We start from the raw sequence: 22511 nt of genomic DNA, 5'->3' as shown, positions 1-22511 counted from the left end.
GACACAAAACCTGGAAGTATTGTGGACTGCAAAGAGGATTGTGATAGACTTCAAGAGAACATAGACAGGCTGGTGGAATGGACAGACAAATGGCAGATGAAATTTAATGCAGTGAAGTATGGAATGGCACACTTTGGTAGAAAGAACAAGGAGAGGCAACATAATATAAAGGGCACAATTCTAAAGCAGGTGAAGGAGCAGAGAAACCTGGGGGTAAATGCAAACAAATCACTGAAGGTGGCAGGGCAGGTTGAGAAAGTGATTAAAAAGGCATATGAGATCTGGGACTTTGCAAATTAAGGCATGGAGTACAAAATCGAAGAAGATACGACGAACAATTATAAATCACTGGCTCAGCCTCAATTATGTCTCATTCTTGGCACCACACTTTAGGAATGGTATGAAGGCAGAGAGGATGCTGAAAATATTTATCCCTGGTACCAGGGATGAAGGAGTTCAGTTACGTGGATAGATTGGAAAAGCTGCAGCTATTCTCCTTAGAGAGAAAAAGGTTGAGACAAGATTAGATGGAGATTTGAAGGGGTCTAGACAGGGCAGATGGAGATAAACTGTTCCCATTGGCAGAAGGGCCGAGAACCAGAGGACACTGATTTAAGCAGATTGGCAAAAGAACCGATGGCAACACAAGGAAAACTTTTTTACACAGCAGGTGGCTAGGATCTGCAATGCACAGCCTGAGAATGTGGTGGAGGCAGATTCAATCGGGGCTTTGGAAAGAAAGTTGGGCAAGTGCCTAAAAAGAGAAAAAGGGCTGCAGAATCAGGCTGCGTTGGGGAGTGGGACAAGCTGATTTGGTCTCGCAGAGGGTTGCACAAACATGATGAGCTGATCGACCTCCTCCTGTGCTGTAACCATTCTAAGACTCTATGATAAGTCCCCTCAATTAGCAAATATGGCAAGATGGGCAGTGAATCTGTTTTTGCTGTTGGGGGAGGGAAGAATGTGTTCCAGGTCATATCTTTATATGGTATAGATCTTTTAGATCCACCAGGGCCTTGATTTAACATCTGTATTTGTAAAACTGCCTCAGTTAGGTGCTGAAACGTCAGCCTGGGTTCTGGATCTGGAGTCCTAAAGCATGGTTTAAAACCCACGACTTTTTGACGGTGAAAATGAGTATGAGTAACTGAGGCAAATTGTCACCTAGTTCACGGTGTTTGGTTAATGTATTCATATTGTAATTGTTAATGTTCACCTATGTCCCTGTGGATGGTTACTATTCATGTCTGGCACCGCTCATTGTTATATGATATGTCCTTTTCACTCGGGTACTGCACTATGTCGGGCTATTGCTCATGTACTGTTCTCGACATTTGTTTGTAGATGCTCACATTATAAAAGGGCATTCTATTCTTAAACACTCGCCTTTGTTTTCAATCGCTCACAGGTTGAACTGTGCATTTTATTTGCAGATGTCCATATTTTATTTTTAATGCTCCCATAAACCACTGAATATTGTCTTTAGATGTTCTTGTAGGGCACTCTGTGTGACTTCATTAGTTCATTTAAAATCAGGTTGAAACTTGGAGCCTGATTTGCAAAGTGTGCCTGGGGCCAGACTGATCCTTAATCCCGCTCCGGTTGTGATGTCACTAATTCATTCGCCATCAGTCTTCAAAGAATCGACCAGCGAGAAGGTTCCCCCAACAAAGTTGTGGGCGCGTTATAAGTGCATTTTTTAAAGGCGCTATATAAATGCAAGTTGCTGTATTAAATCAAATAAAATCCAACGCTTTGTGGGTTTCTCCAATACTTTTTTATCGATTTTCAATCAGTCCACTGTCTCCTGCTTTGTGAAGACTCTTTTAATCAGGCGGGCAGCCTGGAAGAGAGTGAGCGCTGACTCCTTTTTCATAGGCAGCTGTTGGAAATGTCACAATGTCACTGTAACGGCGGAGACGGGGTGGTGGGGTCTAAGCGGCATTAATAACCTGACCGGGCTACTACACAGAAACAATTAAATGCAGTTTTGCTGTTATAATCCTGAACAAAGCGTCTTTCAAATATTTTAAGGCAAGAACATAGTGTTAAAGCGGGAGGCCTGTATATAACAGTTACTATTGTAATCCTCAAGCTGAACACACCATCGCGCTAAAAATGTGCACTAATTTCACCGAAATATTAACATTCAAACTACATCAGGTTCGAACTTGATTTGTTCATTTAAATTTGGGTTCGAGGCAGAAATCCATGACAATAACAAGGAGTTTTTTTTTAAAAAAAAATATGATCTCACATTCCGCGACCTTAGTGTACTTATTCCCGGTTACTTTTATATTGAGGTATCAGTCGGGTTTGGAGAACCTGTCCCACAAAAACCTCTTTGCAAAAAAAAGTACCTTTAAGTAACGCCTGATCAACATGGGGTCCAACATCTTTGCAGCAAAATGAAGGTTCTGTATAAACATAATTATACTCCGAGAATACGAAACATTCAGTAAAAATCTGTGTGACAGATTTTCTTTTATTGATAACCTATCGCTTACGCACCCACCCCCCCACCCACGCCGCACCCCACACCTCCACCCCCCAACCCCCCCACCCCGCTCAAAAAAAAAACCCTTGTCGGACCCAACAGAAAATATATTTAACAAGCGAAGTGTTTACGCTTAAACGAATTTTATAGGTTATTTCAGAAAGTAGGGATTTCGCTATAGCGCAGCGCTGGGACATGCTAATAGAGATCACTTCTGCAGAAAGTAGGGGCTGGGAGTAAGCAGCTCAATCGCTATCTAGCTTCACCCTGCGAGAGAGGGACAGCCTTACTGTGGGTATGTGTTAGTTGGGGACTAATGCACTCGATGGTTAGTCTCATTCTCCATCATCGCTGCCAGTTTTGATGATAGGCTGACCCACTGGCATCATGTGGCGAGTGGAGAGTGGACACGGAATGGACAATGACACATTCCTCTGTCTGTCTGTGTGTGTGTGTGTGTGTGTGTGGAGGGGAGAGGCGGGAAAAAGAGCTTTAACTCACATCCCGGGCCAATCAGATCGCCGTTTCCTGGGTGACGGTCTGTAGATTGATTCCAGTAACCAGGAGACGGCAGCATCCCTGGGTCCAATGACCATTGCCCAAACCATAAATGTTTGGATGGAGAGCTACAACCAGACAATCGGCTCCGGCGTGTCGAGGACCTGATAGAAGTTGGCAGATTCCAGAACCGGACTGGCCGGTCTGTCCCTCTCCGGACCTGTAACCGCCAGGTGAGCCACAGCAGCGAGGAGAGGCAGAGTCTGTCCCCCCTCGCTCAGCGGACAGCGGACCCACTGAAATAGCATCAATTCTTCCCTAGCCTGCGAGCTGCTCCCAACTCGCTTTCGTGGTAAGTATCAACTGCTATTGCAATTGCATCGAGTTTAATCGAGAAATGCGGGGGAGTGTAATTTACCTTCTGGGTCTTCTGTCTAATGCCCCCAAGGAACAGAACTCGGAGCAAGATCAAGAATTCATTCCAAGTTGATTTCTGCGATCAAAGGGGGGAAATGTTATGTTTCGCGATTTATAACACAAGCTGCTCAGAAACCGCTTGAAGCCCACTGGCAGGAGCCTGGCCTTAGAGCAGCCGACTCGACCGAGGAGGATGAGGACTCGGTGAGATGCAGCAACTTTAATTATGCAAAAGAGTTTTCATTTGTCTTAAGCATGTGTGTGTTTGAGTGTGTGTATTTGTGTGTGTGTGTGTGTGTGTGTGTTTAAACCCGTGGTTTGAAAACAGTGACAAGCGCTAAAAGCAAAAACGCACCTAATTCCAAACGAATGCAGGAGACTTCAAACTGAGTGTTTTATTTAAAATGCATTATTTATTAAACGTGGCGGGGAAACATTCGGGCACGGATTTGCCTTGCTATGCAGTGTTCCTTTGATATTCGCTGCAAACGCTGGGAATGTCTCTGTAGACCTCGGGTTGTTGAAAGATTTCTGATATTTGGACGTTTCTCAAATTTCAATCCAGTTCATTGTGTATCGAAACCAATTGGCCGGAGACAAACTAACATCAAGCGGTTTGAAGGGGTTTGATCTTCTGAACTTTAACACATCGCCCAATAACATCTCCAGGCAATGTTAACGTTTCGAGTTTTAAAGCATTTACAGGTAATTATCCTCTATTTAAAACTCATACTTTTTAAAGCTGTGGCATTTTGAATTCCTCAAGATATTCTTGTCAAATTGTTGTGTAAATGGATAAATTCAGGTCATTTTTACAATGTCTGATTACGCTCATTATTATTATAATATGTAAACTGTACTAAAAAGGGCAGCACGACTGAAAATATTTATTATAACAAGCTATTCATTTCTCCTGTCTTTAACTGATTTGTTCATTAGTCAAGGTAATCTGGTCAGGGAGATATAAGTTACCTTCAATGATTACCTGGCACATTCATGCAAACAGGCAAAGTGAGACTTTGGGCATGTTCCGTCAGATTGTTCTGTCACAAAAAAATAGAAGCCCTCATCTGCCAGGAATATAGATTGTTGTTTATGGTACTTAGACCCTGTAATTAGAAGCACATGTCGGCTTGTTCCAGCTGTGTAATTCTGGATAGATGCAAAAGTAGAAACGCAAGACTCCTCAATTTAATGTGCATAATATTACCAAGATGGGTTAAATAAGCAAACATTGTTGTCATACAGGAGAATGTTTAGGGTCCTAGTGGTCTTTCACAAAACACAGAAAAAACCATGCTTTATCTATTTTTGTATTTAAACCATATCAAAAATGCAACATAACTAATCAGTTAATGTTTCATCTTCGTATCTTTAATAACATTTTCATTGCCTTACCATCCTCTTTTTCATAAATTTCTACGTCAATGGTCATCTAGCCCTTGATCATAGAATATCTACATGCCAGCATAATTAGCAGTGAACACTACTGCAGCATTGGGTAATGATGAGAAACAATGAGCATCAAAATTAAGGTTTAAGACAAGTCCGAGAGTATGTAACTTGTACAGCATTCTCAAGGCATCTGAACCTTTAATCATTTTCCAAGATCAATATTCAGTGTTGTTTATTTTCTATTTTACTGTTCAAATCTATGGACAACTTGAGGCAACAAATTAGGATCTTCTGCAGTGAGGGTAATGAGCAAGTCTCTGCATTTTTCTTGAAATTTACATAGTGATGTGAAATCATGGTTTCAGTGCATTTGTACAGTGCTTTTACTGTTTCAGATAGAAGCACTAACCTTTCAATATTCCTTTCCCATTCAGAGAGCTTCAGCGGGTGCAGTTCCCTCATGTTGTTATCCATTGGACACTGTATAAAGGCAGTGACATAGATAGAACAGTAACAATAACTCGCTGCGCAGAGTGTTTCTGTCAGAGAATTGGTCAAGCCATGATTTGTGATAGAGCCAGGATTAGAAGTGGATTTGAGTAAAATGATAATTAGCTTTGATTTTAGTGACAGATGTCATTGATGAAGTGTAATTAACCCTCATCCTGCACAGATATAACACATGTGGATGTATTGATTTTAAGACAGCTTCATCATACTCCATTCCTTGAAATAGACTAGGACTGAACTGCTTGTCATGAAAATAAACTCTTCTGCTTCTACTGATGGGTATGTGATGAGATTCAAGGGATGGTTAGAAATTGACAATAGTTGAGTAAGTTAATAGAACCGTAAAAAAGTTACAGCACAGAAAGATGCTATTCAGCCCATGGTGTCTGCACCTGTCAAACAAGAAAAATACATTTTTAGAACTAGCCGCCCATTCTAATCCCATCTTCCAGCACTTGGTCTGTAGCCTTGCAGGTTACAGCATTTCAGGTGCAGATCCAGGTGCCTTTTAAATGAGTTGAGGGATTCTGCCTCCTCCACCAAGCCAGGCAGCGAATTCCAGACACCCACCACCCTCTGGGTGAAGAAGTTTTTCCTCATGTCCCCGTTAATCCTTCTACCAATCACCTTAAATCTGTGCCCCCTGATAATTGGCCCCTAGGCTAGGGGAAACAAGTCTTTCCTGTCTACCCATATCTTGGCCCCTCATAATCATTATTATCATATGAAAAGTGTACTAAAAAGGGGCCAAGTCACCCCTCAGCCTCCTCTGTTCTAAGGAAAACAACCTCAGCCTATCCAATCTTTCCTCATAGCTGAAATTTTCAAGCCCTGGCAACATTCTTGTAAATCTCCTCTGCACTCTCTCCAGAGCAATTATGTCCTTCCTGTAATGTGGCGACCAGAACTTTGTTATTATAATTATTACCTCGTCATTAGGGAAGTGCTACAGACTAAGAAGACACCAGGTTTGAACTTCAATTTATGCTGAATTAGTCATTTTTTTCTGGGTGGCTATAAAGGGGTAATGATCAGCCACAGTGAGTTTGTTTTACTGAGGGGACAATGGTTCAGGATTCCTCTCTGAATTCCCTGCTGGATATTAAAGTGTGTTCATGTCAGGGGACAGCAGGTTTGGGCTCTGCTTGATGCCTCACACAGTCAAATAGACTGGGCCTCAGTGCTAAGTATCTAATATGAATAAACATCACCTGGATGAGATACCAGAGGGGGCCTGTGAAAAATATAACTCAGCAAGGACTCAGTGCATCTGACAAGGTAAGCTGGAGAGAAATGAGTGAAAAACATAGGCTGCTAAAATGATCCAGTTGCACAGTGCGTTTGTACACTAAGATAACATGGAGCATTGGCCATTCAGCCAAACAAGTGACATTCCTTCCAAAGACCACATAATATGTGTTCCACTTCTTTTCAGCTCCTAATTAAACATTCTTCAAATTTTCTTCTTGATCCCAAATGTGCATGAAGCAAAATTCCAAAGTACCTATCTAAAACACTTACTGTCTGCCTAGTATATCTGCTGTGGTGTAGCTTTCTGTGAGTTGGAGATTTCGTGGGAAAAGGATTATTATGAAATGTAGTAATACCAGTGTCACTGATATATCAGGGCAGGGAATGCTCCTGGGGTCTGGCTGTACAGGATGGAGGTCTCAGGGTCTAGCAATGTTTTATGTGGGTTCCAGGGTTCCAGGAACCATTGACCCCACTGTCCTTACAAACTACTGTCCCAACTCCCACCTCCCTTTCCTCTTCAAAGTCCTTGACTTTATAAACACAGTAAATGCTGGAAATTCACAGCAGGTCTGGCAGCTTCTGTAGAGAGAAACAGAGTTAACATTTCAGGTTGTGACCTTCTAGATGCTGCTGGACCTTCTGAGTATTTCCAACAGTTTCTGTGTTTATTTCCAATTTCCAGCATCTGCAATATTTTGCTTTTGTCTTTGAACATGTTGTTGCCTCCAAAATACATTCCCATCTTTCCTGGACCTCCATGTTTGAATGCCTCCAATCAGAGTTCTGCTGCCGCAGGACTGAAACGGCTCTTATCAGAGCCACAAATGACATCCTATGTGACTGTGACAAATGTAAACTTTCCCTCCTCATCCTTCTCGACCTGCCTGCAGCCTTTGACAAGGTTGACCACACCATCCTCCCCCAGGCCTCTCCACTGTCGTCCAGCTGGGTGGGACTGCTCTCACCTCGTTCCATTCTTATCTATCAAATTGTAGCCAGAGAATCACTTGCAACGACGTCTCTTCCTGCTCCTGCACAGTCACCTCTGGTGTCCCCCAGTGATCTATCCTTGGCCTCTCCTATTTCTCATCTACATGCCGCCCTTTGGCCACATCACATCCAAAGGCACAGTGTTAGCTTTCATCTGTACACTGGTGACACCCACCTCTACCTCACCACCTCTCTTGACCGACTTGTTCACTGACTGACTTTACTGTTGCTAAATTATCAGACTGCTTATCTGACAGCCAGTACTGGATGAACAGAAATTTCCTCCAAGCAAAGATTGGGAAGACTGAGGCCATTGTTTCTGGTCCCCACTCCAAACTCTGTTTCCTAATTACTGACTCCATCCCTCTTCCTCACAATGGTCTGAGATTAAGTCAGTTTGTTCTTCACCTTGGTGTTGCATGTAATCCTAAAATAAGCTTCTGACTTTATATTCCTTGCATCACTAAGATCGCCCATTCCCACCTCCATAACATTGCCCAACTTTGCCTCTGTCTCAGCCCATCTGCTGCTGAAACCCTGATTCATGTCTACATAACTTCTAGACTCAATATTCCAACATGTTCCTGACTGGTGTCCTGCATTCTACTCTCTGTAAACTTGAGGTCATCCAAAACTCTTGTTGCCCATGTCTTAACTCGCAGCAAACCCAGTTCTCCTTTCACCCCTGTACTCACTGACCTACATTGACTCCTCAAGCAACAAGCAACATCTTGATTTAAAAATTCTCCTCCTTGTTTTCAAATCCTTCCATGGTCTCACACCTTCCCTCCTTTGTAATCTCCTCCAGCTCCACAACTCTCTGAGATATCTACACTCCACTAATCCTCACCTCTTGTACATTCCCAATTTTAATTGCTCAACCATTGGCAGCCGTGCCTTCAGCTATCTAGGCCCCAAGTCTCTCTCTTTGCCTCTATGTTCTTCTCTCTCTCGCTTGCTCACTCTCGCTTTCTTCCTTTAAGACATTTCTTAAAGCCCATCTCTTTGACCAAGCTTTTGGTTATTTAACCTAAAACCTCTTTATGTGACAGATGCTCCTCGGATGCTGCCAGACCTGTTGAGCTTTTCCAGCATTTTCTGTTTTTATTTTGGATTTCCAGCATCCGCAGTATTTTGCTTTTATCTCTTTATGTGACTTGGCGTCAAATTGTTTTCTGATGCTCCTGTGAAGCACCTTGGGACATTTCATTACATTAGAGGTGCTATATAAATATAAGCTGTTGTTGTAAGTTCTAGGAACACTGAGACAGGTCTGAGATCCAGAAACATTGACAACAGACTTCTGAAGGTCCAGGGGCACTGGGGGCTGTCATGGGATATGGTGCACAGGGAAATGGTCCAGTGGTTTTGTGCACTTGGAGAGGTTTGTGAAATTCAGGAGTTGCATGGAGGTATGGGTTGGAAAGGGAAAGGGTCTTGGAGATCCTGCAGCCTCAAGGGCATGGCAGGAGCTTTGGAGCATTAAGGGTCACTTGGATTTGCAGCATTGAAAAAAACAGAGGAAGTAGGGAGTTAGAAAAAATAATACCAGGTGGCTTCAAAGCACCAGGTTGCTACCGCCCCAAGTTTCTGATTGTTAGGTTCTTCCACTGCCACTTCCCCCAACATCAAATGGTTTCTGTCTTTATGTTCTTGTGTTCAGCTTTTAAGTGTAAATTTTCTACTTACTAAAATGAAATGGCCAGAAAAAAATCACAGGCGTGGGGTGTGCGTATTCCTGAAATGCATCCCCAACATAATGACTATACTATTAACAAGTCTGATCATTTATGTATATTAGTTTCCATAACCTAAAATTACCCATAAAATACTCAAAATTATATGTTTTTGCACTTCCCCAATATTTTAAATAAAAAAGTAATTAAGCCTTAAAAGTTTTCAGGGAACATTTGCCAACTGAAAACATACGATCAAAAACTATGATTGGCTAAATGAAATCTGGGTCCTACAACTCCACAGTGGTTGACCTGCTTTCCCATTGTAATTGTGGCAATTACTTGGAGCAGGACTTGAGAACAGAAGCTTATATATATATAAGTATTGAAACATTCAACAAAGAATCTGTACTTCCCAGAATCAATAGTGTCCATCCTGAGAGTTGCCAACATGTTGACTAATGCTCTACTTATTCTGTCAAATTAGGGACATTCCCTAACCCCTCTCTATCCAAATCAGTGCTGTGCCTACTGTGATTGTGTTACAGAGAGGCAGGCAGCCAATCCTTGGGACCTGCAGAGACATTTCTGTCACTCAGTACTGGGTTTATTTCCACTTAATTCCTTCCAAGGAAATACACTAAAGACTACACCAAGCAGCAGGAAGCTTGGGGCCCATAAGCCTTGGCCAACAGTGCCAAAGACCTCTGGGCTTAGGTAAGTAGCATCATCCCAAACAGTAAGCAAACACTTTATTAATAATTTGGGAGTTTGGAACATGCTAATGAGATTCTGCAAGCATCAGTCACTGGGCTGATCAAAACAGCATATCATCACTTCAAATATCATCACTTCAACATCAACCCAACTCAGGTTTCCTGATTCAATGCACATTATTTTTTCACATTTTTCCAAACTCAAAAGCCCATCCACTATTACCGTAGCCTGTCCATGTATTTTGTCCAGGTTCCCATTGCCTGTTGCTAAATTGTCTGATACTCCTCACCCGACTACTGTTTAATGCTGTCAACAAATGTTAGAAGAAATATTATCCTTCATGCTATTTGTAATTAGTCTGCATGGCATGTGCGGAATACTATGGATTATCATGACAGCATACAGGTCATAGGATCATCGAAACTTGCAGTACAGAAGGAAACCATTTGGCCCATGCTTTGTCGTGCTTATCCCCAGGTCCCCTCTTTTTGTCTATAATCCTGTAACTTCCTCATCCTCATGAACCTATCCAACTCTCTTTTAAAAATTATTTATGGAGTCAGCTTCCACTACCTTTTCGAGTAGAACGTTACCCATCCTGAAAACTCTGAGTGAAAAGAATCTCACATTTTCCTTCTCAATATTTTGCCAGTGATTTTAAAACCAGGGCCTCCGGCTGTTAACCCACCTGCCAGAAGTACTAGTTTTTCTCAATTTCTCAAAAATAAGGGGTCGCTCATTTAAGACAGAGATGAGGAGAAATTTTTTTCTCTCAGTGGGTAATGAGTCTTTGGAACTCTCTTCCTCAAAAGAGGGTAGAAGCAGAGTCTTTCAATATTTTTAAGGCAGAGTTAGATAGATTCCTGATTAACAAGGGGGTGAAATGTCGTCAGGGTTAGGCAGGAATATGAGGTTGAATTTACATTCAGATCAGCCATGATCTTACTGAATGGTGGAGCAGGCTCGAGGGGCCAAGTGGCCTATTCCTGTCCCTAATGCGTACGATACACTTTATCCCCTTTGCAATAAAGGCTAACATTCTATTTGCCTTCCTAATTATTTGCAAGCTAACTTTTTGTGATTCATGTACGAGGACACCCAGATCCCTCTATACTGCAGAATTCTGCAGCTTCTCCCCATTTAAATAATATTATGTTTTTTCTATTCTTCCTGCCAAAGTGGACAACCTCACATTTTCCCACATTGGACTCCATCTGCCAAATAGTTGCCCACTCACTTAACCTATCTATTTCCCTTTGCAAACTCTTTGCATCCTCCTCACTTGCTTTCCCACCTATCTTCGTATCATCCTCAAATTTGGCTACAATACAGTCGGCCCCTTCATCCAAGTCATGAATATAGATCGTAAATAGTTAAGGCCCCAGCACCGATTATTGAGGCACTCCAGTATTAGTTTGCCAAATGAAAAATGACCCATTTATCCAGACTCTGTTTCCTGTTTGTTTGCCAACCCTCTATCCATGCTAATATAACACACCAAACACCATGAGCTCTTGTCTTCTGTAGCAACCCTTTGTGGTAGCTTAATGAATGTAACATGTAACAGGATGCAACATCCTGATAAACCTCTTCCATACGCTCTCAAAGGCCGTTACAACTTTCCTGAAGTGCAGTGCTTGGGATTTTCCACAACACTCCTGCTGAGCCCTAACCAGTGATTTTTAAAGATCTAGAATGGTCTCTATGCTTTTATATTCAATTCCTATATTTAGAAACCTGAGTAACCCATGCACTTTTTAACCATCTTATCAACTTGCCATCCCAATTTTAAGGATTTGTGTATATGGACAGCAAACTCTATCTCTGCTCATGTACACTTTCCAAACTCCTGCCATTTATACTATCCTATTTTTCCATATTAATCCTCCTAAAGCACATCAGTTCACACTTCTCCACATTGAACTCCATCTGCCATGCTTCTGCCAATTTCACTATCCTGTCCATGTCATTCTGAAAATTAACTATACTAATTGTCATCAGTATCTACCACTTTTTCAAGTTTCATATCACCTACAAACTTTATAACGTTGCTCCTGACACCTAAGTCTATGTAATTCATAGAAACTGAAAATGAGTAATGGACACAAAACTGACCCTTGGGGAAGACCAATGCAAACCAGCTCCCAATCTAGAACAGTATGTTGAGGAATCAAATAGAGAATGGGTTACTTTAGATCTAGTATTGTGCAGTGAAAAAGGGCTAATTAATAATGCTGTTGTAAAGGAGCCTTTAGGGAAGAGTGATCATAATATGATAGAATTTTACATGAAGTTTGAAAGCAATCTGGTTCAATCTGAAACTAGAGTCTTTAATCTAAACAAAGGAAACTACGAAGGTATGAGGGGCAAGTTGGCTGAGGTAGATTGGGGGATTGCGTTAAAAGGTATGAGGGTGGACAGGTAAAGACTAGCATTTAAAGAATTAATACATGGTTTGCAACAAATTTGCATTCCTTTAAGGTGCAAAAAGCAGCAAGGAAAGTGATCCAAAGGGGTAGGCATATAAAGTTGCCAAAAAACAAGTAATAAAGCCTGAGGTTTGGGAGCATTTTAAAATTCAGCAAAGGAGAACCAAGAAATTGATAAATAAAAAGAAATCAAAATATGAAATTAAACTAGCAAGGAACATAAAAACAGGAGGCTAATAAAGATAAATGTGGGCTCATTACAGACAGAGAATGGAGAATTTATAATGGGTAAGGTGCATCCAGGAGGGCTTCCTGAGACAATGTGTAGATAGTCCAAGTAGGGAAGGGACAATACTGGACCTGGTATTAGGGAATGAACCCGGCCAGGTGGTCGAAGTTTCAGTAGGGGATCATTTCGGGAAAAGTGACCATTATTCAGTAAGTTTCAAGGTACTGTTGGATAAGGATAACAGGAGTCCTCGGGTTAAGATGCTTAACTGGGGGAAGGCTAATTATAACAATATTAGGCAGGAACTGAGGAATCTAGACTGGAGGCAGATGTTTGAGGGCAAATCAACAACTGACATGTGGGGGGCTTTCAAATGTCAGTTGATAAGAATTCCAGACCGGCATGTTCCTGCTATGATGAAGGATAAGTATGGCAAGTTTCAGGAACCTTGGATAATGAAGGATATTGTGAGATTAGTCAAAAAGAAAAGGGAAGCATTCATAAGGGCTAGAAGGCTGGGAACAGATGAAGCCCGTGGAGAATATAAAGAAAGTAGGAAGACACTTAAGCAAGGAGTCAGGAGGGTTAAAATGGGTCATGAAAAGTCACTGGCAACCAGGATTATGGAAAATCTCAAGGCCTTTTATACATATGTAAAAAGCAAGAGGGTAGCCAGAGAAAGGGCAGGCCCACTCAGGGACAGATGTGGGAATCTGTGTATGGAGCCAGAAGAAATGGGAGAGATACTAAATGAGCACTTCTCATCTGTATTCACCAAAGAGAAGGACTTAGTGGTCGATTTGTCTGGGGAAAAGTGTGTAGATTGCCTGGATCATGTTGTAGTCAAAAAAGAGGTATTAGGCGTATTGACAAATATTAAGGTGGATAAGTCCCCAGGGCCAGATGAGATCTACCCCAGAGTACTGAGGGAGGCAAGGGAGGAGATTGCTGGGGCCTTGACAGAAATCTTTGTATCCTCAATGGCTATGGGTGAGGTTCCAGAGGACTGGAGAATGGCAATGTTGTTCCAATGTTTAAGAAGGGTAGCAGGGATAATCCAGGAAATTACAGGCCGGTAAGCCTTACGTCAGTGGTAGGGAAATTATTGGAGAAGATTCTTCGTGACAGGATCTACTACCATTTAGAAGCAAATGGGCGTATTAGTGAGAGGCAGCATGGTTTTGTGAAGGGGAGGTCGTGTCTCACTAACTTGATGGAGTTTTTCGAGGAATTGACAAAGATGACCGATGATAGAAGGGCAGTGGATGTTATCTACATGGATTTCATTAAGGCCTTTGACAAGGTCCCTCATGGCAGATTGGTACAGAAGGTAAAGTTGCATGGGATCAGAGGTGAGCTGGCAAGATGGATACACAATTGGCTTGGTCATAGAAAACAGAGGGTAGCAGTGGAAGGGTGCTTTTCTGAATGCAGAGCTGTGACTAGTGGAGTTCCGCAGGGATCAGTGCTGGGACCTTTGCTGTTTGTAATATACTTAAATGATTTGGAGGAAAATGTAACTGGGCTAATTAGTAAGTTTGCAGACGACACTAAGGTTGGAGGAGTTGCAGATAGTGAAGAGGATTGTCAAAGGATACAATGGGATATAGATCGGTTGGAGACTTGGGCAGAGAAATGGCAGATGGAGTTTAATCTGGACAAATGCGAGGTAATGCATTTTGGAATTAGGTAGGAATTATACAGTAAAAGGCAGAACCCTTAAGTGCAGAGGGATCTGGGTGTACAGGTCCACAGGTCATTGAAAGTGGCAACGCAGGTGGATAAGGTAGACAGGAAGGCATATGGCATGCTTGCCTTCATTGGCAGGGGTATTGAGTATAAAAGCTGGGAAGTCATGCTGCAGCTGCATAGAAACTTGGTTAGGCCACACTTGGAACATTGCGTGCAATTCTGGTCGCCACATTACCAGAAGGATGTGGAGTCATTGGAGAGGATGCAGAGGAGGTTTACCAGGATGCTGCCTGGTCTGGAGGTTATTAGCTATGAGGAGAGGTTGGAAAAACTCAGATTCTTCTCACTAGAGTGACGAAGATTAAGGGGCGACTTGATAGAAGTTTACAAAATTATGAGTGGCATGGACAGAGTAGATAGTCAGAAGCTTTTACCCAAGGTGGAAGAGTCAATTACTAGGGGACATAGATTTAAGGTGAGAGAAGAAAACTTTAGAGGAGATGCGTGGGGCAAGTTTTTTATGCAGAGGGTAGTGAGTGTCTGGAATTCGCGCCCAGAGGAGGTGCTGGAAGCAGGTACGATAGTGGTGTTTAAGAGGCAGCTTGACAAATACATGAATAGGATGGGAATAGAGCGATACGGACACCGGAAGTGCAAAATGTTTTGGTTTGACAGGCAATATGATCGGCACAGGATTGGAGGGCCAAAGGGCTGTTCCTGTGCTGTACTTTTCTTTGCATCTTTGTATCTTTGGGTAACAAGGAAGTGGCAGAGAAACTGAACAAGTAGTTTGTGTTTGTCTTCAAGGAGGAAGATCCAAGAAACTCCCTGAAATATTGGGGATCCAAGGGACTAGGGAAAGAAATTAGTATGAGTAAATAAGTAGTACTGCAGAAATTAATGGGGTTGAAAGTTGATAAATCCCCTGGACCTGATGATTTACATCCCAGAGTGTGGAAAGAGGTGGCTGTAGAGATAGTGGATGGTTGTTTGTCCCTACAACCACACCACCCCCCTCCACTTCTCTCCCCCCGACCCAACACCAACCACCCCCCCCCCCCCCCCACCCCCCCCCCCCCCCCCCCCCCCCCCCCCCACACACACACACACACACACACACACACACACCTTAAACCAGCTTATATTTCACCTCTTCCTTGGATTCACCTAGTTCTGTTGAAGGGTCATGAGGACTCGAAACGTCAACTCTTTTCTTCTCCGCCGATGCTGCCAGACCTGCTGAGTTTTTCCAAGTAATTCTGTTTTTGTTTTGGATTTCCAGCATCCGCAGTTATTTTGTTTTTATTTCTGTGTTTAATTGACTGCCACTGCTCTTCAAGAAATGCCTACCTTGAAGAAGTTTTGTTCGTCTCTGTGACAAGATTTCCGTATCTCTCTTTTGCCTTGCTCACCTTCATTGCTTTCCATTTCCCCCCTGGTGTTTGACAAGGTGTTTACTAAAACCCGCTTTCACAGCCATATCTCCTTTCTCAGTGACTATCTCCGGCTCCGACTTACCCCATGTGGATTTCAATTGAAATTCCACCCCTCATGTTTCGAACCCACCCAGGATTACAGGTATCTCAGGGACATAAAACGTTTCTCGGACTGCTGTTCCCGTCACATCCTGAGATCCACACTCAGTGCCATGCGCCGCCATATGAACACACTCGACCTCTCCCTCCAGCAGCACCGCTGTACCCTTTTTCAAAGCTGCGCGTGCCCCCAGTTTCATTTTATTCTTCGTCTCATCCGACGCCTCAACAAGAAACTTTTTCTCTTTCTCTCAAGTGCTAAGGAACGCAAACTCCAACAACTCATCGACACCAACACCCATCTAGGACCCTCCACCCCTGCCTGTCCCTCCGTCCCCACCCCATCTTCCAATCCCAACCCCAGCCGTGTATTCACTATACCCCCTGACCTTCCCCTCTCCGATGCTGAACGTTCAGTGCTCAGGAAAGGACTTAGTTTCATACCCTTACGCCCTCACCTCAATGAATTTCGGGCTCGGCACGATGCTGAGCTCTTCTTCCGCCGTCTTCGTCTCCGGGCTCACTTCTTTGGGCAGGAGTCCTCTGCCCGTTCAACGGATCCTTCCACCCATCTCCAATATTCTCCCTCCACCTGGACCCCTCCCTCTGGATTCTTACCTTCTCTTGATCTTTTCATTGAGAACTGTCGGCGCGACATTAGTCGTCTCAATTTCTCTGCTCCTCTCACCCATTCTAATCTCTCTCTCTCTGAACTTACTGCACTCCTTTCTCTCAGGTCCAACCATGACATTGTCATCAAACCCACTGACAAGGGTGGTACTGTTGTTGTCTGGTGCACTGACCTCTACCTCGCGGAGGCTGAGCGTCAACTCACAGGCACTTCCTCCTACCTCTCCCTGGACCATGACCCCACCACTGAACATCAAGCCATTGTTTCCAGGACTGTCACTGACCTCATCTACTCTGGGGATCTTCCTCCCACAGCTTCCAACCTGATAGTCGCCCAACCTCGGACGGCCCGCTTCTACCTCCTACCCAAAATCCACAAACAGAACTGTCCCGGTAGACCGATCATCTCAGCTTGCACCTGCCCCACAGAACTCATTTCTCTTATCTTGACTCCCTTCTCTCTCCCTTTGTCCAGTCCCTTCCCACCTACATCCGTGATTCCTCTGACACCTTACGTCACATCAACAATTTCCAGTTCCCTGGCCCCAACCGCTTCCTCTTCATCCTTCTACACCTCCATCCCCCACCAGGATGGTCTGAGGACCCTTAGCTTCTTCCTCAAACAGAGGCCCGAATAATCCCTATCCACCACTACTCTCCTCCGTCTGGCTGAACTTGTTCTCACACTGAATAATTTCTCCTTCAACTCCTCTCACTTCCTCCAAATAAAAGGTGTGGCTATGGGTACCCGCATGGGCCCCAGCTATGCCTGTCTCTTTAGGGGGTATGTGGAACATTCCTTGTTCCAGTCCTACTCCGGTCCCCTTCCACAACTCTTTCTCCGGTACATCGATGATTACTTCGGTGCTGCTTCATGCTCTCGTGAGGACTTGGAAAAATTTATTAATTTTGCTTGCAATCTCCACCCCTCCATCATTTTCACGTGGTCCATCTCTGACACTTCCCTCCCCTTCCTTGACCTCTCTGTCTCAATCTCTGGTGATAGACTGTCCACAATATCCATTACAAACCTACCGACTCCCACAGCTATCTCGACTACAGCTCCTCACACCCACTTCCTGTAAGGACTTCATCCCATTCTCTCAGTTCCTTCGCCTCCGTCGCATCTGTTCTGATGATGCTACCTTCAAAAACAGTTCCTCTGACATGTCCTCCTTCTTCCTTAACCGAGGTTTTCCACCCACGAACGTTGTCAGGGTCCTCAACCGTGTTCGGCCCATCTCCCGCGCATCCGCCCTCATGCCTTCTCCTCCCTCCCAGAAACATGATAGGGTCCCCCTTGTCCTCACTTATCACCCCACCAGCCTCCGCATTCAAAGGATCATCCTCCGCCATTTCCGCCAACTCCAGCATGATGCCACCACCAAACACATCTTCCCTTCACCCCCCTCCGGCGGCATTCCATAGGGATCATTCCCTCCGGGACACCCTGGTCCACTCCTCCATCACCCCCTACTCCTCAACCCCCTCCTATGGCACCACCCCATGCCCACGCAAAAGATGTAACACCTGCCCCTTCACTTCCTCTCTCGTCACCGTCCAAGGGCCCAAACATTCCTTTCACTTGCATTTCACTTGCATTTCCCCCAACTTAGTCTACTGCATTCGTTGCTCCCAATGCGGTTTCCTCTACATTGGAGAGACCAAATGCAGACTGGGTGACCACTTTGCAGAACACCTGCGGTCTGTCCGCAAGAATGACCCAAACCTCCCTGTAGCTTGCCATTTTAACACTTCACCCTGCTCTCTTGCCCACATGTCTGTCCTTGGCTTGCTGCATTGTTCCATTGAAGCCCAACGCAAACTGGAGGAACAGCACCTCATCTTCCGACTAGGCACTTGACCGCCTTCCGGACTGAATATTGAATTCAACAACTTTAGGTCTTGAGCTCCCTCCTCCATCCCCACCTCCTTTCTGTTTCTTCCCCCTTCCTTTTGTTTTTTCCAATAAATTATATAGATTTTTCTTTTCCCACCTATTTCCATTATTTTTAAATATTTTTAAATCTTTTATGCTCCCTCCACCCCCACTAGAGCTATACCTTGAGTGCCCTACCATCCATTCTTAATTAGCACATTCGTTTAGATAATATCACCAACTTCAACACCTATGTGTTCTTTTGTTCTGTTGTCTGTGACATCTTTTAATGATCTGCTTCTATCACTGCTTGTTTGTCCCTACAACCACACCACCCCCCTCCACTTCTCTCCCCCCACCCAAACCACACGCCCCAACACACCTTAAACCAGCTTATATTCACCCCTTCCTTGGATTCACTCAGTTCTGTTGAAGGGTCATGAGGACTCGAAACGTCAACTCTTTTCTTCTCCACCGATGCTGCCAGACCTGCTGAGTTTTTCCAGGTAATTCTGTTTTTGTTTTGGATTTCCAGCATCCGCAGTTTTTTTGTTTTTATCTCGAGATAGTGGATGTGTTGGTGATAATCTTTCAAAAATCTATAGAACGGTGCCTGTGGATTGGAAGATAGCAAAGGTAACCTCACTATTTAAGAAAGAAGGGAGAGAGAAAACAGGGAACTACAGACACGTTAGCCTGACATCAGCAGCAGAGAAAATGCTAGAAACTATTCAAAAGAAAGTGATAACAGGACATTTAGAAAATAATGGCAAGCTTGGACAGACTCAACATGGATTTATCAAAGGAAAATTATGTTTGTTGGAGTTTTTTTGAGGATGTTACTACCAGAATAGATAAAGGAGAACCAGTGGATGTGGTGTATTTGGATTTTCGTAATGCTTTGGATAAGTGGGAGGTGACGGTGTCATGGTAATTGCACTGGGCTAATAATCCAGATACATAGGGTAATGCTCTGGAGACCTGGGTTTGAATCCTGTCACAGCAGATGGTGGATTTTGGATTGAATATAAACCCATTTTTTTTTTCGACACAAGTCTGGAATTAAAAGTCTAATGATAACCATGAAGGCATTGTCAATTGATGTAAAAACCCATCTGGTTCACTAATGTCCTTTAGGGAAGGAACTCTGCCGTCCTTATTTGGCCTGGCCAACACACGACTCCAGACCCACAGCAATGTAGTTGACTGTTAAATGCCCTCCGAAATGGCCAAGCAAGCCACTCAGTTGTTTCAAGCCGCTACAAAGTCATAAAAAAGGATTGAAACCAGACGGACCACCCAGCATCGACCTAGGCATCAGAAACGACAATGACAATCACAGACCTGTCAACCCTGCAAAGTCCTCCTTACTAACATCTGCAAGCTAGTGCCAAAATTGGGAGAGCTGTCTCATAGACTAGTCAAGCAACAGCCTGACATATAAATCCTCATGGAATCATATCTTATAGATAACGTCCCAGACACCACCTTCACCATCCCTGGGTATGTCCTGTCCCAGCGGCAGGACAGAGCCAGCAGAGGTGGTGACACAGTGGTATACAGTCAAGAGGGAGTTGCCCTGGGAGTCCTCAACATCAACTCCAGACTCCATGAGGTCTCATGGTATCAGGTCAAACATGGCAAGGAAGCCTCCTGCTAATTACCACATACCGTCCTCCCTCAGCTGATGAATCAATGCTCCTCCATGTTGAACACCACTTGGAGGAAGTACTGAGGGTGGCAAGGGTGCAGAATGTACTCTGGATGGGGGACTTCAATGTCCATCACCAAGAGTGGTTCGGTAGCACCACTACTGACTGAGCTGGCCGAGTCCTAAATTATTTAGCTGCTAGACTGGTTCAGCGGCAGGTGGTGAGGGAACGAACAAGAGGGAAAAACATACTTGACCTCAGCCTCACCAACCTGCCTGCTGCAGATGCATCTGTCCATGACGTTATCAGTAGGAGGGACCACCGCACAGTCATTGTGGAGACGAAGTCCTGCCTTCACACTCAGAATACCCTCCATCGTGTTGTGTGACACAACCACTGTGCTAAATGGGATAAATTTTGAACAGATCTAGCAACTCAAGACTGGGTATCCATGAGGCACTGTGGGCCATCAGCAGCAGCAGAATTGTACTCAAACACAATCTGTAACCTCATGCCCGGCATATCCCCAGCTCTACCATTACCATCAAGGCAGGGGGTCAACCCTGGTTCAATGAAGAGTGCAGGAGGACATGCCAGGAGCAGCACCAGGCATACCTAAAAATGAGGTACCAACCTGGTGAAGCTACAACACAGGAATGCATGCATGCCAAACAGCGTAAGCAGCAAGTGATAGAGCTAAGCGATCCCACAACCAATGGATCAGATCTAAGTTCTGCAGTCCCCAGCATCACTGATGCCAGTCTTCAGCCAATCCAATTCACTCCCCAGCTTTTCACAATCTATATCATCGACCAGAAACTGAATTGGACTAGCCATATAAATACTGTGTCTACAAGAGCAGGTCAGAGAAATGGCTGAATGCACTGGATACTGCAATGGCAATGGACACTGACAATATTCCAGCAATAGGACTGAAGACTTATGCTCCAGAACTTGCTGCACCCCTAGCCTAACTGGTCCAGTACAGCTACAACATTGGCATCTATCCGGCTATGTGTACAGGTATGTCCTGTACACAAAAAGCAGCACAGATTCACGCCGGGCAGTTACCACCCCATCAGTCTACTCCTGATCATCAATAATGTAAAGGAAGGGATCATGAACATTGCTATCAAGCAACACTTGCTTAGCAATAACCTGCTCACTGACACCAAGCTTGGGTTCCACCAGGGCCACTCAGCTCCTGACCCCAATACAGCCTTGGTTCAAACATGGACAGAAGAACTGAACTCTCGAAGTGAAGTGAGAGTGACTGCCCTTGACATCAAGGCAGCATTTGACCAAGTGTAGCATCAAGGAGCCCTACCAAAACTGGAGTCAATGAGAATCGGGGGAAAACTCTCCACTGATTAGAGTCATACCTAGCACAAAGGAAGTTGGTTGTGGTTGTTGGAGGTCAATCATCTCAGCTCCAGGACAAGACTGCAGGAGTTCCTCAAGATAGTGTCCTCAGCCCAACCCTCATCAGTAGCTTCATCAATGACCTTCCTTCCATCACAAGGTCAGATGTGGGGATGTTCGCTGATGATTGCACAATGTTCAGAACCATTCGCGACTCCTCAGAAACTGAAGCAGTCCATGTCCAAATGCGGCAAGACCTGGACAATATCCAGGCTTGGGCTGAGAAGGGGCAAGTAACATTCATGCCACACAAGTGCCAGGCAATGACCATCTCCAACAAGAAAGAATCCAACCATCGCCCCTTGATGTTCAATGGCATTACCATCACTGAATCCCCCACTATCAACATCCTGGCCGTTACCGTTGACCAGAAAATTGGACTAGCCATATAAATACTGTGGCTACAAGAGCAGGTCAGAGGCTAGGAATCCTGTGATGAGTAACTCACCTCCCGACTCCTCAAAGCCTGCCCACCTTCTACAAGGCACAAGGCAGGAGTCTGATGGAATGCTTCCCACTTTCCTTGAGTGCAGCTCCCACGCACTCAAGAAGCTTAACACTGTCCAGGACAAAGCAGTCCACTTGATTCACACCCCATCCACAAACATTCATTCCATCCACCACCGACGCACAGTAGCAGCAGTGTGTACCATCTACAAGATGCACTGCAGGAACTCACCAAAGCTCCTTCGACAGCACCTTCCAAACCCATGACCACTACCATCTAGAAGGTCTAGGGCAACAGACACATGGGAACACCACCACCTGGAAGTTCCCTCCAAGTCTGACTTGGAAATATATCACCGTTTCTTCACTGTCACTGGGTCAAAACCCTGGAACTCCCTCCCTAACAGCACTGTGGGTGTACCTACACCATGTGGACTGCAGCGGCTCTAGAAGGCAGCTCACCACCACCTTCTCAAGGGCAACTACGGAAGGACAATAAATGCTGGCCCAACCAGAAAGGCCCACATTCACCCCATGAATGAATTTTAAAAAATGTCCTATACAGGAGGTTAGTAAGCAAAATTAGGGCTTATGGGACTGGGGGAAACATACTGGCATGGGTTGAGGATAGGTTAATGGACA

The 22511-nt window shown here is 44.3% G+C and overlaps 1 protein-coding gene across 1 annotated transcript in view; it reads left to right on the top strand.

The window, feature by feature from the left end:
• The first annotated feature begins 4045 nt into the window (after positions 1–4045).
• The window catches only part of LOC121285930 (metabotropic glutamate receptor 3-like), a 209173-nt gene continuing 190707 nt past the window's right edge, over positions 4046–22511 (top strand). The window contains exon 1 of the mRNA XM_041202886.1: positions 4046–4117. The gene's annotated coding sequence lies outside the window, so the exon portion shown is untranslated. The remainder of the gene's footprint in view (positions 4118–22511) is intronic.

Source organism: Carcharodon carcharias, chromosome 13 (assembly GCF_017639515.1).
Source record: "Carcharodon carcharias isolate sCarCar2 chromosome 13, sCarCar2.pri, whole genome shotgun sequence".
Taxonomy (NCBI): domain Eukaryota; kingdom Metazoa; phylum Chordata; class Chondrichthyes; order Lamniformes; family Lamnidae; genus Carcharodon; species Carcharodon carcharias.
This window is presented reverse-complemented; position numbering and strand designations above follow the sequence as displayed.